The 19,126-nt window shown below is 41.8% G+C and overlaps 1 protein-coding gene across 3 annotated transcripts in view; it reads right to left on the bottom strand.

Annotated features, from left to right (window-relative positions):
* Positions 1-19,126, bottom strand: part of sulf1 (sulfatase 1) — a 421,690-nt gene that overhangs the window by 307,583 nt on the left and 94,981 nt on the right. The gene's annotated exons all lie outside the window — the stretch shown is intronic.

The following is a 19,126-nucleotide window of genomic DNA, read 5'->3' on the forward strand; positions in this document are numbered from 1 at the left end:
CAAATTTTTCTATATAGCACTTAATAATTAACTGGCATTGCTGAGACTCAGGCTAGATGCAGTGGATGGGCGGGACCTATTTCTATTGGCCCAGAGAGCAATAACTTTGAGGGAATTCGTTTTAAAGTAACTGATGGAGGATTAGAAGGGAATTGGGGAGCAATTTTTTCATCCAGTCTGTGGTGAGAGTTAGGGGCTCATTCCTGAAGGGGTTGTAGAGGTGGAAATCCTCATTTTGGAGAACATTTGGATACACACTTGGGGTGCAGTGGCTTATAGGTCTATGGATCAGAAGCTGGAAGGTGCGATTGGGCTGGAAGGTGCGATTGGGCTGGATGGCTCTTATTCAGCCATATAGACATGATGGATCAAAAGGCCTCCTTCTGTGCTGTAAATTTTTCTATGTTTCTTTCTATGCCCATTCATAATTCTATATTTTATGTGAGGTAGCAACAGAGTCATTGCAAGACCAGCGGGAGAGGCCAAAGCACAAAGGAGATAAAAGGAGCGGTGAGAGAGAGAGCGAGAGAGTCCATGTGACGAGCAGGTGGTCTCCAAAGAAAACCGAAATGTGAGATCTAATGAAATGAAATAAAGAAATAAGTGAAACTACATAATTGATTGGTACTGTGCGGTGCTTTCTGCTCTCCCGCTGATCTCAGTGATTCTGTTCCTACCTTAAAATTTATAGTCACGAATTGTCATAGAAAGAAACATAGAAAAAATTACAGCACAGAAGATTGGTGGGTATTTTTCTCTTTCGGAGCTGGGAAATTAAGAATTTAAATCTGGTTACTACATTTAGTAATTTATTAATAGTAGTAAGGTTTATTAGCAACAGTAAAGTTTATTAGCTGTAGTACCTTGAGATAGAATCGGCAACAGAGGCAGGAGTGGAATGGCCTGGAAGCGCATCAAAGTGTGAAAAAAATCAAAACATCACATCACAGAAAAGTCAGGAATTGATTGGCTGGTGGGTATTGCTGCTTAAGAACTGAGTCTAAACAACTAGTTAAAAACAAACATTAAAAAGGTTTAAAATTATTTTAAAAGTTAAAAATTAATAACAAGTAACAGGTGAATGGCTGATGAGTATTACCTTTTTTAAGTAAAGTTTATTACTAGTAAAGTATATTAATATTTAATAGGGTTTGTCAGTATTATTAAGGTTTATTAGCATTGGTAAGGTTTATTAGCAGTTGTAAAGTTTATTAACTAATACATAAAGGAATGGCAGGGCTGCTCTGACCTCTAGAGTGCACATCTTGTGCTATTGGGAACTCCAGGACACTTCCTGTGTCCTGGATAACCATTTGTGCAGGAAGTATTGTCGGTTGCAGCGGCTTGAGCTCTGGGTTTCAGAACTTGAGCACCAGCTGGCATCACTGCGGTGCATCCATGAGTTTGAGAGCTTTGTGGATAGCACATTTATAGATGCAGTCACCCAGCAGCTTAAAAGTATTCAGGGAGAGAAGGAATGGCTGATTACTAAACAGTATAAACAGGCTGGCTGACCACTATTAAGTTCTGAATACTGATAAGAGTACTGGTTCATCTGGGGAGTGCAGCCAGAGTCAAATCCATGGGTAGCTCAGCTGTACAGAGGGGTACGAGGAAGGCTGAAAATGATCGGTAATTCGATAGCTAGGGGAATAGACAGGCATTTCTTCGGCCGCAAATGTAAATTCAGGATAGTGTGTTGTCTCCCTGGTGCCACAGTCAAGCATGTCACTGAATGGCTGCAAAGCACCCTGAGGCAGTAGTGGTGCACATTGGTATGAACAACATAGGCAGAAAGAGGGATGTGGTCCTGCAGTCACAATTTAGGAGCTAGGTAGGAAATTAGCAAGCAGGACCTCAAAAGTAGTAACCTCCAGATTACCCCCAGTACCACATGCAAGTTGCTGGAAAGAGGGGTTAGATTTTTGGGCCATTGGGATCAGCTCTGGGGAAATGGGACCAATACAGGTCGAATGGGTTGCACCTAAATAGAGCTGGGACTGAGTTTGGAACCAGGAGGAAATATGGGAGAGGAATACCAAGGTGTACTGAATACTGGGAGAGATAGATAGCACTAGAGTAGGGAATAGTAAGTTATTAGGTGGGGTCAGAGCAAGGGAGGAAGAAAGTAACTGTGCATGTACGTGGATGTTGGAGTGTAGTAAATAAGATTGGTGAGCAAAGGTGCATATGGAAATACCATGTGGCTATAATGGAGACCTGGCTCAAAGAAGGCCAAGGTTGGGTGTTTACCATTCCTGGGTACAAAGAGTTCCGGAAACATAGGAAAGGAAGAGGTATTGATTAAAGAGAGCATTGCAGTGTTGGAGAGCGAAGATGTTCCATAGGGGTAAAGGACAGAATCTATTTGGCTACAGCTAAGGAACAAAAAAGGTGTAGTTACTTTGCTTGGGGTGGTCTATAGGCCACTAACTAGTGGGAAGGGTGTAGAGAAACAAATTTGCAAGAAAATTACAGAGATGTGCAAGAATTACAGAGTAGTTATAATCGGGACTTTAATTATCTGCATATAGACTCGGATGGTAGTATGTGAAAGGCAGAGAGAACGTAAGAACCGAAGAAGTAAGAACAGGAGTAGACCATTCGGCCTCTTAAGCCTGCTCCACTGTTCAATAAGATCATGGCTGATCTTCTTATGTTTTGATTTCACATTCCCATCTAACCCTGATAACCTTCAATTCCCTTGCCTAACAAGAATCTGTCTATCTCTGCGTTAAAAATATTCAATGACTCCGCCTCCACCACTTTCTGAGGCACAGAATTCCAAAATCTCACAACCCTCTGAGAGAAAAAAATTCTCTTCATCTTTGTCCTAAAAGAGCGACCCCTAATTTTAAAACAGTGCCCTCTAGTTCTGGACTCACCCACAAAAGGAAGCATCCTTTCGACATCCATTTTGTCAAGGCCGTCCAGGATCTTGTATACTTCAACCAAATCACCCCTTACTCTTCTAAACTCCACTGGAAACAAGCCCAGTCTGTCCAACCTTTCCTCAAGACAACCCAACCGCCTCCAATGCATTTACATCCTCCCTTAAATAAGGAGACCAAAACTGCACACAGTATTCGAGGTGCGGTCTCACCAATGCCCTGTACAACTGAAACATAACATCCTTACTTTTATGTTCAATCCCTCTCATTATAAAGGATCGCATTCCATTAGCCCTCTTAATTACTTGCTGTACCTGCATACTAACTTTTTGTGACTCATGTACACCTAGATCCCTCTGCACCTTAGAATTATGCAGCCGTTCTCCATTTAAGTAATACCCTGCTTTTTTGTTCTTCTTGCCAAAGTGAACAACTTCACATTTTCCGACATTAAACTCCATTTGCCAGATCTTTGCCCACTTACTCAACCTATCTATACCCATCTGCAACCTCCTCACGTCTCTTCACAACATACTTTCCTAACTATATTTGTGTTATCTGCAAATTTAACTACCATGCCTTCACTCCCCTCATCTAAGTCATCAGTGTAATTTGTAAAATGTTGAGGCTCCAGTCAGACCCCTGTGGGACCCCACTCGTCACATCCTGCCAATCATTTATGCATACTCTCTGCTTTCTGCCAGCCAGCCAATCATCTATCCATGCTAATATGTTACCCACTACACCATGCACTTTTATTTTCCGTAATAATCTTTGGTGAGGCATCTTAACAAATGTCTTCTGGAAATCCAAGTACAGTACGTTTACAGGCTCCCCTTTATTCACTGCGCATGTTACTCCTTCAAAAAACTTCAATAAATTGATTAAACATGATTTTTCTTTCACAAAACCATGCTGACTCTTCCCTATTGCCGTGAGCTCTTCTAAGTGCCCAGCTATAACCTCCTTAATGATCGACCTTAATAATTTCCCCACAACAGATGTCAAGCTAACTGGCCTATAGTTTCCTGTTTTCTGCCTTGAATAGGGCAGTTAAGTTTGCTACTTTCCAATCTGATGGAACCCTTGCAGAATCTAGCGAATTTTGGAAAATTAACACCAGCGCATCAACTACCTCATTAGCCACCTCTTTTAAGACCCTAGGATGTAGTCCATTGGGATCTAGAAACTTGCCAGCTTGCAGCTCCATCAATTTACTCAGTACCGTTTCCCTAGTGATTTCAGTTTCACCAAGTTCCTTTCTCTCATTCACCTCCTGATCTGCAGGGGCAAAGGTTCCTAGAATGTGTTCAGGAAAATTTTCTACAGCATTATGTGTCCAGTCCAATGAGAAAGGAGGCATTGTTAGACCTGCTGGGTCAAGTGGATCAAGTGTCAGTAGGAGAATGTTTAGGTGACTATGTTTATATTGGCTATGAAAAAGGACAAAGAACAATCCAGAGTAAGAGGAATTAACTGAGGAAAGCCAACTCCAATGGGGTAAGAGTGGATTTAGCCTGAATAAATTGGAATCAAAGGTTGGCAGGAAAAACAGCAGCTGAACAATGGACTACCTTCAAAGAAGAGATGGTTTGGGCACAGTCAACGTATATTCTCAAAAAGGTAGGACAAACAAATCCAGAGTTTCCTGGGTGACGAAAGAGATAGAGGATAAGATGAAGAAGAAAAGGTGTCCTTATTACACTTGTTAGGTGGATAAAAAGTGGAAAACCAGACTGAATATAGAAGATTCAGAGGGGTTCTAAAGCAAATAAGAAAAGCAAAGAAAGAGTATGAAAAGAGACTGGCAGCTAACATAAAAGGGAATCCCAAAGCCTTCGATAGGCATATAAATAGTAAAAGGATGGTAAAAGAAGAAGTAGCCAATTAGGGACCAAAAAAGGATATTTACACATGGAGCAGGGAGCATAGCTGAGGTTTTAAATGAATACTTTCCATCTGTCTTTACCAAGGAAGAAGATGCTACCTGGGTGAAAGAGGAAGCAATCAATACACTAGAAAGATTTAAAATTGATAAGGATTAAGTATTAGATAAACTGTCTGTACTTAAAGTTGATAAAGGAACAGAACCGGATGAAATTTGTCCAGGTATATTGAGGCAAGTGCAAGTGGAAATTTCAGAGGAATTGGCCATAATTTTCCAGTCTTCCTTAGTCTCAGGTGTGGTCCAGAGGAAGAATTGTAAATGTTAACTGTTGTTCAAAAGAATGTAAAGATAGCCCCAGCAAATACAGGCCAGTCAGTTTATTTTAGGTGGTGGGGAAACTTCTGGAAACAATAATTTGGAACAAAATTAATAGTCACATGGACAAATGCAGGTTAACTAAGGAAAGTCAGCATAGACTTATAAAGGGAAAATCATGTTTAACTACCTTTCTGGAGTTTTTTGAAGAGATAACAAAGAGGGTCGATGAAGGTAATGCTGTTGATATGGTGTACGTGGACATCCAAAAGGCATTTGATACATTGCCGCACAATAGGCTTGTGAGCAAGGTTATAGTTTTCTAGGCAAAAAGGGACAGTAGCAACATGAATACAAAATTGGTGGAGTGACAGGAAATGGAGAGTATTCATTAATGGATGATTTTTCAGACTGGAGGAAGGTTAGTAACAGAGTTCCCCAGTGGTGAGTGCTGGGACCTTTGCTATTCAGATATATATTAATAGAAACATAGAAATTAGGAGCAGGAGTAGGCCATTCGGCCCCTCGAGCCTGCTGCGCCGTTCATTATGATCATGGCTGATCATCCTACTCAATAGCCTGCTCCCTCTTTCTCCCCATATCCTTTGATCCCTTTCGCTCCAAGAGCTATATCTAACTCCTTCTTGAAAGCATACAATGTTTTGGTCTCAACTACTTTCTGTGGTAACGAATTCCACAGGCTCACCGCTCTCTGGGTGAAGAAATTTCTCCTCATCTCAGTCCCAAATGGTCTACCCCATATCCTCAGACTGTGACCCCTGGTTCTGGAGTCCCCCACCATCGGGAACATCCTTCCTGCATCTACCCTGTCGAGTCCTGTTAGAATTTTATAGGTTTCTATGAGATCCTCCCTCATTCTTCTGAACTCCAGCGAATATAATCATAATTGACTCAATCTCTCCTCATATGTCAGTTCCACCATCCCAGGAATCAGTCGGGTAAACCTTCGCTGCACTCCCTCTATAGCAAGTACATCCTTCCTCAGATAAGGAGACCAAAACTGCACACGATATTCCAGGTGTGGTCTCACAAAGGCCCTGTACAATTGCAGCAAGACATCCCTGTTCCTGTACTCGAATCTTCTGGCTATGAAGGCCAACATACCATTTGCCTTCTCTACCGCCTGCTGCACCTGCATGCTTACCTTCAGCGACTGGTGTACAGGTCTCGTTGCACATTCCCCTCTCTCAATTTATAGCCATTCAGATAATAATCTGCCTTCCTGTTTTTGCTACCAAAATGGATAACCTCACATTTATCCACATTATACTGCATCTGCCATGCATTTGCCCACTCACTCAGTTTGTCCAAATCACACTGAAGCATCTCTGCATCCTCCCCACAGCTCACCCTCCCACCGAGCTTTGTGTCATCTGCAAATTTGGAGATATTATATTTAGTTCCCTCATCTAAATCATTAATATATATTGTGAATAACTGGAATCCCAGCACCAATCCCTGCGATACCCCACTAGTCACAGCCTGCCATTCGGAAAAAGACCCGTTTATTCCTACTCTTTGTTTCCTGTCTGTCAACCAGTTTTCTATCCATCTCAATACACTACTCCCAATCCCATGTGCTTTAATTTTACACGCCAATCTCTTATGTGGGACTTTGTCGAAAGCCTTCTGAAAGTCCAAATAAACCACATCCACTGGCTCCCCTTCATCAACTCTAGTAGTTACATCCTCGAAAAATTCCAGTAGATATGTCAAGCATGATTTCCCTTTCATAAATCCATGCTGACTCTGTCCAATTCTGTTTTCCACATGCTCAGCTATTAAATCTTTTATAATGGACTCTAGAATTTTCCCCACTACCGACGTCAGGCTGACTGGTCTATAATTCCCTGTTTTCTCTCTGCCTCCCTTTTTAAATAGTGGGGTTACATTAACTACCCTCCAATCTGTGGGAACTGTTCCAGAGTCTATAGAATCTTGGAAGATGACCACCAATGCATCCACTATTTCTAGGGCCACTTCCTTAAGTACTCTGGGATATAGATTATCAGGCCCCGGGGATTTATCGGCCTTCAATCCCATCAATTTCCCCAACACCATTTTCCTACTAATACTGATTTCTTTCAGTTCCTCCTTCTCACTAAACCCTATGTTCCCCAACATTTCTGGTATGTTACTTGCATCCTCCTTTGTGAAGACAGAACCAAAGTATGTGTTTAGTTGGTCAGCCATTTCTTTGTTCCCCATTATAAATTCCCCTGTTTCTGACTGTAAGGAAGCTACATTTGTCTTCACCAATCTTTCTCTTCACATACCTACAGAAACTTTTACTTAGACCTTGCTGTACAAGGCACAGTTTCAGAATTTGTGGTTGATGTGAAGCTTGGAAGCATTGTGAATAGTGAGGAGGATAGTGTAGAACTTCAAAAGGACATAGGCCGGGATCATCCAGTCCCGCAAAAGTTAATAGACTTTTGGCTGAGCCACCAAATCTCCTGCAGCAGGTCCCGCCATGACGGGGCTGGAAATTCCCAGCTATAGACAAGTCGGTGAAATGGATGGACAGCTGGCAGATCAAGTTCATGTGGAGAAATATGAAGTGATTCATTTTGGTAGGAAGAACACGGAGAGACGGTATAAAATATAGGGTACAACTCTAAAGGAAGTACATGAGCAAGGGACCTGGGTGTATATGTCATTGAAGGTGGTAGGATAGATTGAGAGAATGGTTAATAAAGCATACAGTACCCTAGAATTTATTAATAAGGGCATAGAGTACAGAGCAAGAAGGTTATGTTGAACTTGTATAAGATACTAGTTCGGCTTCAGCTGAAGTATTCCATCCAGTTCCGACCGTTGCACTTTAGGAAAGATGTGAAGGCATTGGAGAAAGTGCACAAAAGATTCATGAGAATGGTTTCAGGGATGAGGACTTCAGTTATGAAGATAGATTAGAGAAGTTGGGACTGTTTTCTTTGGACAAGAGAAGGCTAAGAGGAGATGTGATAGAGGTATTCAAAATCATGAGGGGTTTGGACAGAGTAGATAGGGAGAAACTTCCTCCTCAAAAGGATTGAGAACTAGAGGGCACAGTTTTAAAGTAATTAGCAAAAGAAGCAAAGGCGACATGAAGAAAAACTTTCACGCAGTGAATGGCTAAGGTTTGTAATGCACTGTCTGAGAATGCAGTGGAGGCAGTTCAATTTAGGGATTCAAATGGGAATTAGATTGTTATCTGAAAAGGAAGAATGTGCAGGGTTACAGGGAGAAAGCAGGAGGATGGCACTAGGTGAATTGCTCATTTGGAGAGCTGATGCAGACACGATGGGATGTATGGCCTCTTTCTGCACTATAACAATTCTGTGATTCTGATTTGGGTTAGAGCTACCTAGTGACCAGAGCTGTAGATAACACAACATTAATGGCAAATGTTGACATTGCAATTTTGATGGAAAAGCATGACCAAAATTGTGACAAGTGAAAAGAAACAAAGGGCAGTATTTCACCCTTCTTGGGCGGGCTTGGCAGGGGTGGTCAGGAAGCCGACCGCTGCCCACAATCGAGGCAGGAAGGCAATTTCACGCTGGTGGGCCAATTGAGGCTCGCCCAGTGTGAAACTCAAGTGGCAGCGCTCAGCACTGCCTGTGCGGGCAGGGGGAGGAGGGCGAGTGCAAACTTAGCGCATGCACGTGAGTGAATCCAGTTCCCCACCTGACCCTGGAAAACCTCCCTGGTGGTGGGAGTGTGTCAGAAAGCCTATTTTCCTGGTCTCCCTACTTTCAAACTTGTCTCTATCGACCTGGGGAAATACAGCCCCATGTGTTTAAGTCCTAGAATGGGGTTTGAACCGATAACCTTTGGATTTAGGCAAGAGTTCTACCAGCTGAGCCAAACTGACACTGTCAAAGATACACTTACCAAGAAGGGAGCTCTATTGTTGTAGCATTCAAAGTTAGCAAGATAAAAACAAATTGTTTATTTTTCCTTTTTCCCTCCCTCATTAAAAAAGAGTAATAATGCATAATAAGCTTCAACTGATATCCATCTTATTGCAGTAATGCTCCAATTATTGACTTTGTTGATATGCTTTTTAGTGTTTTCTTATAGCTGTTGATAAATCTTGCAAATATAGTCATATGCTGTGAGCTTTAAACATCTATAAGCATGCTTTCAAATAAAAACTACATCCAATCCCAAGATAAGAAGAGTGACTGTTTCTTCCAAATCAATTGCCAGGGTACAAATCCTCACAGTTGATGAAGTTAACCAGCTTCTGACATTTTGGCTTTAAAAGGTTCCTTACAATTCGCAAATAATCTGCAGTTAAAACATCAAAGCTTTCAAATCAATTGCCAAACTCTTTAAGTATGACTTTCCCAGGGCTCCAGATCAGGTTTGCTACTGATGAAGGCATATCCTTTGATCAGATCAGCAAACCATATTTTTTTCCAAAGAGCCTGAAAGAATTGCCTGCACTCGTTGGTTCTTAAATGTTTCTTTGGCGCTAATCTCATCCAACTGAATGGTACAGTTTTCTGTTTTAATCAACTTGAACTTCTTTCTTCTACATTTTTTGCCATGTTATTATTAGGTCATGCAATGGGAAAACAACTTGGTCACTGGTATCTGGAAAATGCCATTTTGTAAATGACCACTACAAGTTGTACCCAAGCACATTGAGCGAGTTGGACTTTGCCACCTACTATTCTTTACACTGTGCTGCACCCTCAAACCATGTATTAAATGATGCTGAATGTTAATAATTATTCCAAAGACTTACAAACTTTCCCTGCTGCTCACTAGCAATGACAGAATTTGCTACATAGCACAACAAATATAGTATTTTTAATTGGAAAAATTCAGATAAAATACACTTCACCAAAGTGCTCAGCGAAACCTGATCAAGCTTTCATACAGAGATATGAGTAGGATAGGTGGAGAAATTCAACTCACAGCCACCTGTTTTACAGCTAAAAAATGGCAGGGGCAATTAGAAATTGCCAGGGCAGGGGGCATCCTTGGACACCAAAGGCCTGCCTAATGCCATATGAAGGTGTTCCTGTAACTGCATGAACCTGTCTACCTAAACTGCTGGCCTTGAAATACATATGACATATAAACATGCATATAACAATTGTGGAACCCCAATTGCAAAATTCAAGTACAAATGGTGGGACATGTACAGTACACATTCTGTCTAGTTGTTCAAGGTGTTGAGTGGCCTAAACTTGGTTCTTAAAGGGACCACTGGAGTTGCTCAAAAAATTCTTAGGAGATTTAGAGTATTTTTTGTGGGATGCAGAAGAAGCAGGAGTATTCTTTTTCACTGCACAAAAAATCTCCGGTCCACTGCTGACCCATTCAAGCACTGTGCCCCCAGAATTAGCAAAGCAGCTGGCCAATGTTCCACCTAACCACAGCTGGCCAATGTTCCACCTAACCACAACTGGCAAGCTTCAGTGAGGTACACACAGCTTGATGGCATCATTTAAATGTGACCTGAATCCACATTTGGTTTGTATCTTATGTCAGCAGACACAACAGTCACTCGGCCATTTCCTACATCTTGGGCAGAAGTTGCATTTCTAGGCCATATACTGTAGCAGACTATTAAATAACATATAATCATAACATAACACCAAATCAAGCATTAGCAATGAAGTAACAAAATGCATTTTTCTTTTTGGCTGTGAGTGACAACCAATGAACTTTAACATAATAATGATTCCTTCATGAATGGCTCACTCTGTAATCTTCCTCAGTTGCACATTCCTTGTTCGGTTGTAATGACCTCTACTTAATTATGTTTTCAACTTTCAGTGATAAGGTTTCAATTCAGGGAAACAAATTTTCATATCTGCACTTCAAGCAGGGGTAGATGGTAGCACACTAGTAATCTAGAAGCCCAGGCTAATGCTCGAGGGACATGGATTCAAATCCCACCATGGAAGCTAGTGGAATTTAAAACCTAGATTATAAAGCTAGTTTCAGTAAATGTGACCATTACAACTATTATCAATTATCATAAAAACCCATTTGGTTCACCAATGTCCTTTAGGGAAAGAAATTTGCCGTCCTTACCCAGTCTGGCCACATGTAATTCCTGATCCGCAGCAATGTGGTTGACTTGTAACTGTCCTCTGATATGGTCTAGCAAGCTACTCAGTTTCAAGGGCAATTAGGGATGGGCAACATGTCTGAGTGGTGCTCAAATCCCGTGAATGAATAAAGAAGAAAAGCAAGATGCACCCATAACCAAAACTATTCTATATACTGTGTTCTCACAAAAAAGTCTATTCTCTTGAAGCTTATAGTGGTGGTGTTAGGCAGTTGTTTAGTCTCAGCAATGGGTTTTGAAACATCCTGTACAAAAAAAATTAAACAGTTTATTCAACTTTGCAGTTGAAACCTCATGAAGATGTAAATGAGATACAAATAGATTTATAGTGAATGCATTGGCAAGTTGTATGTAAGTAAATATATTCCTATAGGATTTAAATTGTTCCATTTGACCCCGAGATCTGCTGGAATGAACTTTCCAAGCTGGGATGGTGGGGTGGGTGAGGAGCTATGGTTGGAAAACCTGCAAGTTTGAGTTTCCCTGAATGCTGTTTGACACCACAGCGTGTGCACTTTTTGTCGATAGGATCCTACCCATAAACTAGTCTGATTGAAAATTCCCACTGAGTGAGGAACGCTGCCACAGAGGTAACGGCCCAGGAACAGTCAGAATTCCTTAGAGACTACAGAAGGAGATGGGTGAGTTGATAGAGCGTGGCTTTAGGATTTGGGGGTGATCACGGTGTTGAACACAGATTGGGGGTGGGGTGATGTCTGATGGTGGGGAGAAATCTGGTTGCCAGGACAAAAGCAGGTGAGCTTGAAGGTCTGGGAGGAAACACTCCTACTCCTCCTGGCTCAAGCAGCACTGTAAAGCCACTTATCTATACCATGCAGAAGTCTTCGCCACCCTTTAGCTGCCAGGTTTCCTGAGGCCTGGAAAATCTGGTTGACCAGGGTTAAATTTAAAATTAAGTGAAAATATGAGGCAATTAAAATAGAAATAACTGGAAATACTCAGCAGGTCTGGCAGCATCTGTAGAGAGAGAAATGGAGTTAAGGTTTCAGGTTGTGACCTTTTAAAAGACCACAGACGTGAAACGTTGGGCTGGATTTTCAAGGCCAGAATTTACCCGTCGGTGATTTGGGGTCAGGGCTCGCTCGCCAATGGGAAAATGACACAGGATGATGTCAGGAGGAACCCCCAATGTCATCCCGGTCCCTTTAAATTTTCAGGAAGGTGGACGGACAGCAAAATCAGCTGTCCGCCCGCCGACCTGTCAATGGCCAATTGAGGCCATTGATAGGGTAATTAAAATAATTAAAGGCCCTGCCCGTCCAACCTTAAGGCTGGCGGGCAGGCCAGAAGCCCCAGCGGGCTTCTGATAATACATGAAACCTCATCCACTGGCGAGATGAGGTTTCATGTTCCTTTTTAAAAACTTTAATAAATGTAATGTGATATTTATTAACATGTACCATCTCATATGACATTGTCACATGAGGGGGACATGTTAATAATGTTTTTATTTTTCTATTTTTTAAGTTTTGTACACTGTCACTAATCTCCCTGAGACAGCACTTAGTCTCAAGGAGCAGCGCGCAAAAGAGTGCACTTTGACAGATGGGGATTCCCTCCCCCCTCTGCACAGGAAGCCTTAATGGCCCGCCCACTCAAAAATGACGGTGGACCCCAGTTCGCCGGCGGGGGTCAGCTGTCCGCCCGCTGCCGAGCCAGTGGGGCCCGAACGCCCACCAAGGGTATAATTCTGCTCCAAAGTGGTTTCCATTTGGATTCTGGGTCCTGACCCTGCGCCTGAGTTAAATCGTCTTTGCGATGCTATTTTTAAATTCAAATGCCCTAATTGAGCAAGAGGTGAGCCCAGCTCTCAATTAACAGTGTTGAGAGCCTCCAGGATACTAGAGCTGCCTACCTGGCACCAGCACAAAAGTCAGACGGAAGACATGTTGGGGCCTGCTCCTGCCTTGCCGAATAGCGCAGGCAGGTCCTCAGAGGGCCAGCAGTGTTAACGCGAAGGGAAGGGGCCATGAGGAAAAATGGAGGTCCAGTGCTCAAATTGCCACAAGTAGATCGAAGGAAGTAAATTTTTAGTTAACTGTAGAGCAAGCTGCTGATGTCCCTGTGATGAATCTGAGAGCTGGGCACTAATGTGCACCGGACCGTTCAGGTTCACCAAATTAAAGATTAAAAATTCCATTCTCCACTGGATAGGCCCCTTAATGAGCTCTTTAAGAACTGGTGGCAAGTGGATGTCCCATTGCCCTCTCACTGCTGGCCCTTTGAAAATTCCAAACTGTTCCGGAGGCAGAGGGATAATAAGACAACATTTGGGATCATGATTCCGAAATCCCTCCTGCTCCAGTTCCCGACCCTGCGGGCATTTGAAAATCCGGCCCGTTAATTCTGTTTCTTTTTCCACGGATGCTGCCAGACCTGCTGCGTGTCTCCAGCATTTTCTGTTTTTATTTCAGGTTTCCAGCATCTGCAGTATTGTGCTTGTGTGTGTTAAAATATGAGGCACATGTTCCATGATCTTATTAAAATATTTAAGTGACTGACACCCCTCCCACCCCAGAAGTGGGTGGTACACTCCATCCTAAAACTAGAAGTGATGGTTCGATGAGTGGTTTCAGGCTTGAGATTTTAAAAAATTTTTACATTCTATCTGGCCCAAACCTTTCTGGGAGTTAAAATTTCCTTCTAAACCAATTAAAAGAGATGTGCCACTTTTATGAGTAACACTTTAAGAGGGGCCCCAAGAACTAACAATTTTTGGATTAGTCACTTTGCCAAGTTAGAAATTTGGGTACTGTGAAGAGAAATGTTATACTGAAGCAGGTCTGTGGTACAGAATTTGATTAACAACCTATGAAATGATGTCAATGAAATGAATTTGCCCTTCTATATTTAATTGAATGGAGCAGCCTGTTTCCAATTTTTCTTCAACTTTTATTTTAAATCAAAAAATTCTAAAGGCCATGGAATTAGCAGAGGTTAGGAGCAAGTTTATTGGCCTGACCTGTTATTCCAGGCACAGTTTACTAGGTGTGATTTAACATTGCCAACATTCACAATTTTTGTTTATTAATTTTGCATTTTTTCAATTTGTGCATTCTATGAGGGTAAAAGGAAAAAACATTTTCTCTCACCCTCCTATATGTCTATGCATTTTGTACATTAAAATAATGATGCACAATTAATAAATTGTTAATGAAAACAAAGTGTTGGCAAATTGGGAAATACCTCAAAGGAAGGCGAAGAAAATACATTTTAATTCATTTGTAATGTTGAAGGTGGGAAAAGGATTCATGCTACATATGTTTCTTGTAGGTGAGATTAGATTAAAGCCAAACAAACACAATGGCGTTTAAACTCAATAGTGCAGGAAACTTTCTAAATCTGCATGCAATTACTTTCCCTCATCCTTCCTGAGGGCGTTGTTAAGAAAATAACTGCAATCATTATTTTAATAGTTTGGGCCAGTACACCCTGAACCCAGCAAACCCCATCAATTTCTGCGCTGTCTCTGGAACAAGTACAGTGACAGATGTTATAAGCTCACTCTAAGAATAACATGAAGAAGCTTTCTGCAGACAACACTGGTTTTGCCCTGAAAAAAAAATGCAAAAAATGGAGGACTCAGTGAAATTGTACCAGAAAAATATGGAAATGTTGAAATTATGGATATTTGACTAAGTAATAAAAGAATGTAGGGGGTTCTTTTCCCAAATAATCATTTTTATACTGAATTATTACCAAGCACTTAGTAGAATACATATTCCCACATGAACTCAGCAAAGCTCTAAATGCTGGTTACGTTTTTGTGTCTTTTCTACTCTTCTTATTCTAGATTATTTAAATTCTTATATTTGAGATCCATCTCATGGGTGATTCCTAACCTCCAATTCTTTTGAGAATATATATTTGTTTAGGTAAGCTTTTAGTAATGTGTTCTAAAACAGCAAACTCCATCTGGTCATTATTCTTAAGTCCACAGGAGTTTATCCATGCCACCAAGCATTAAGAAAAATATTTTTAAATTATTAACGTGCAATCTAACAATATAATACATTTGTTATTTTCAGGAGAAAGTCAAATATGTGATCTCGCTAATGGAAAAAACAAGAGTCATCTTGTTCTGACCATAGGAATTATTTTGTCTGCTTTATCTCTTTCCGTAAAGACTTCAATCTGTTCAATAACCTTTTACCAACTCAGATACAGCCACCTATATACTCTTTGACTGGTTGCGGTGGCTTGTTTGAATTTTCAGATTCAAAATTAATGGGCTGTCATACAATTAACTGAACAAATAACAGTCTGTCTTTGTTCAAGAGTAGTTTGGTTGCTCTTTTCAAGTCCACAGTTCAAAAAACTAGTCTGAATCTGATTTTTTTAACATATGTACAGAATTTCCCTGATACGTGGGATGACTTTTTTTGAAGTGCAGCTGGGTCTAAATGCCTTGATACCAAAATTCTATGCTATTTTCAATCTTTCATTTTTGCAAAATGGGGGCATCTTCTTGTTTTGAGCAATAACTTGGGGCAGATAACATTTCCACCAGTTTTCTAAAAATCAGTCCTCCTAATGTCCTAACACTGAGCCTTTCCATAACTCATCCACTGAGTTCTGAGTGAGCTTATTATATTAAAAAATGAGGGCCAGTGTACCTACAGGCCCAAATTTCTAAGTTTTACACTCAAGTTAGAGCGGGAATTTCTGGCCTCACCTGCCGGTGGGATCATCCGGTCCTGCCAAAAGTCAATGAACTTTTGGTTGGGCTACCGAATCTCCCACAGCGGGTCAGTCAAGATGGGGCCGGAAAATCCTGGCCTTGAGATATAAAATGTACTTTCTTCCAGGATCAACTGAGACAAGCAAAAGTGAGTAGTTTTTGAGCCTAAAGAATTTGGAGAGTTTGAATGGTGATTACTGTAGCTGGTTATAATGTTTTTGAGCACTTTTTCTAGCATTTTACTTCCACATCTTTGGACTTGTTTCCCATTGATTCTTGGATTCTGAGACCACTGGGAAAATAGGAGCCCTGCCCACTTGAGGGTTTCTCAAGAGCAAGAATGCCATACCTCCATTTTGAGGTGCACTCAGAAGAGCGAATATTAACTACATTTTTCGGTGAACCAAGCAGGCAAGGCCCGGAGAATAGAGGGAAACTCCTCCAATGACAGCGTTGAGGCACGGAGGAGACCATGTCACCCCTGTGGCCCCAACGCATCAAAATGGACGTGCCCACACGCTCTCCTTACTGCCTCAATAGCAGCTGCCTCACTCAGTAATTTACCTCTGATTGGTCTGGCAGCATGGAAGGCTCCCTGCCATCGTAAATTGGCTGCCTCCCGTGCCTGCTCCAATGGCATCCCCAGGAAGCCACTGGGAAGTCTCCATGCATATGGTGGACACCCCATGTGTGGGGCGGGGTGGCTGTACCACCAGCGGCCCAGGAAAATCACCCTTAATTGAGTAATTAATCATTAAATTTTGCTGCCTGACTCCATTTGAGCCACTACCATTCCCACCGCTAGGAAACTTCCCCTGTGGAGGAATTGCTTTGGGGAGCCATCCTGATGGGGCTTCCCATCATTTTACTGGCCCCCACGTCCATTCCTGCCACCTAGACACAGTTAATTCTGCCTTATGCGTCTATCTGAGAGTTTTATTACTATTTTAAAACAATTCATATCTATATTAAGTTTTTGCACTGTATGTAGTTCACTGATATCTTTCTGCTTCAGTATACTATTTTACCTCAAATAACTGTGAACAGTAATGTTAGTCTGTATGCAGTCGTTTTAGCATGAGCTATTTTATATTGTTCAAGGTTAATGTGCATCTTAAGCCTTCTCCGGTAAGGAATTGGAATTAATTCTTAGACCTGGGATATGTTAGACTAAATTTGAGGGAATAATGAATTGCAGCTTTTAGTTAATTGAATATTAATGAGCAGCCAAAACCCTAACAGTTTACAAAAGCAGAATGTGAAGCCAGACTAAGTCTCCTATTTCTTGAGGTGAAATTTATGTTTCTCAGCAGTGGGTGGGAGTCCGACCCGGAAGTGAATGTTTCAATGACTCCCACCCCACCTTTTAAAGACACCGAATGAAGCATCTTGTGGCCAGTTAATGGCAGCTCCGAGGAAGCCGGCCAACGAGGAAAGGGGAGGAAGGTCAGCTCGCCCAATTGAGCATCTGGGGATGGATGTCCGGGAAGAGAGGGGGCAGACCATGGACCAGAAGTCAACCACAGCCACCCGTTTAAAGACACCCTGGCAGAGATTGGTGGCAGATGCACCATAAATTAGTGGTTTTCAGCCCAAAATTTGACCCAGAAGAGTGTGAAATATTTCGAACTATTGGAGCAGCAGTGGGTAAGAGCTTGTTTTTAAATTTTGGTGAATATTGTGCCAACATTGTTTCACTCAGGACCCTTACCGGGAGGAAAAAACATTTGAGCATATCTGTCCCAGTCCCTTGTTTAGAAAAAGACTCAAATGTTATCCTTCAATTATCTTTGTCCCTTCACAGAGGCTGTAAGGCCATCATATTGTGGAGAGAGGAGCCGTTGAGGGGCTCAGACCATGGATAGCCTCTCAGTTTGATCATGATTCCCTGTGTGTCTTCCTCCAGTCTGTGAGTGATTGGTAGGAGGTCCTCATGCCTGCTCACAGGATGAGGAGACCACCCAGCCAGACCAAAGCAACCTGGATGGAGGCCGCAGAGCAGGTCTGCAAACATGGGGCCATCAGTGCCTTCAGAGGCTGAATGACCTCTTACAATCTGCCAGGCTGAGTGTGTAACCATTTTGGAGATGGACCTACATATAACATAGGATATCAGCAGGAGCAGGCCATTCGAGCCTTCTCAACCATTCAACTAGATCATGGCTGATCTTTTACCTCAATCCAGTTTCCTGCACTATTCCCATAACCCTTGATACCTTTAATATGTAAAAATCTATCACTCTCTGTCTTGAATATAGTCAATGACTGAGCCTCCACAGCCCTCTGGGGTGGGGAATTCCAAAGATTCACCACCCTCTGACTGAAGAAATTCCTCCTCTTCTCAGTCCTAAATGACCTGCCTCTTATTCTGAGACTGTGTCCCCTGGTTCTAGATCCCTCAGCCAGGGAAAACATTCTTCCTGTATCTATCCTGTCACACCCTGAAAGAATTTTGTATGCTTCAATGAGATCACCTCTCATTCTTCTAAACTCTGGAGAATACAATCAATCTTAATTAGAAAGTATGAATGTACAAAGAGACCTGGGTGTCCTTGTCCATAAGTCACTGAAAGCTAATATGTAACTTTTTTGAGTACAAACACGTTTCCATCTGTTCCTATTCAGATGAAGTTACATTGTTTCATAGTCTGCCATTGTGAGATTTGAACTGTTGATCTTGGGGTTACAAACCCAGTACTATAACCACTTGGCTATTTAAGCCAAGCCCGAAAGCTAATATGTAGGTGCAGCAGGCAATTCGGAAAGCTAATGGAATGTTAGCCTTTATCGCAAGAGGATTTGAGAACAGGAGTAGTGCAGTCTTGCTTCAATTGGACCGCATCTGGAATACTGGGTGCAGTTTTGATCCCCTTATGTCAGAAAGGGTATTGGGCCATGGAGGGAGTGCAACGAAGATTCACCATACTTGTTCTGCGGATGGCAGGACTGTCTTATGAAGAGAGATTGGGAAAACTGGGCCTGTATTCTCTAGATTTTTGAAGAATGAGAGGTGATTTCATTGAAACCTACAAAATACTTAAAGGAATAGACAGGGTAGATGCAGGTAAGATGTTTCCCCTGAGTCTAGACCCAGGGGACACAATTTCAAAATAAGGGGGAAGCCACTTAAGACCAAGATGAGAAGAAATTTCTTTACTCAGAGGTTGTGAATCTTTGGAATTCTCTATCTCAGAGGGCCATGGAAGCTTGGTCATTGTGTATGTTTAAGG

The sequence above is a fragment of the Carcharodon carcharias genome, chromosome 6 (assembly GCF_017639515.1).
Source record: "Carcharodon carcharias isolate sCarCar2 chromosome 6, sCarCar2.pri, whole genome shotgun sequence".
Taxonomy (NCBI): Eukaryota; Metazoa; Chordata; class Chondrichthyes; order Lamniformes; family Lamnidae; genus Carcharodon; species Carcharodon carcharias.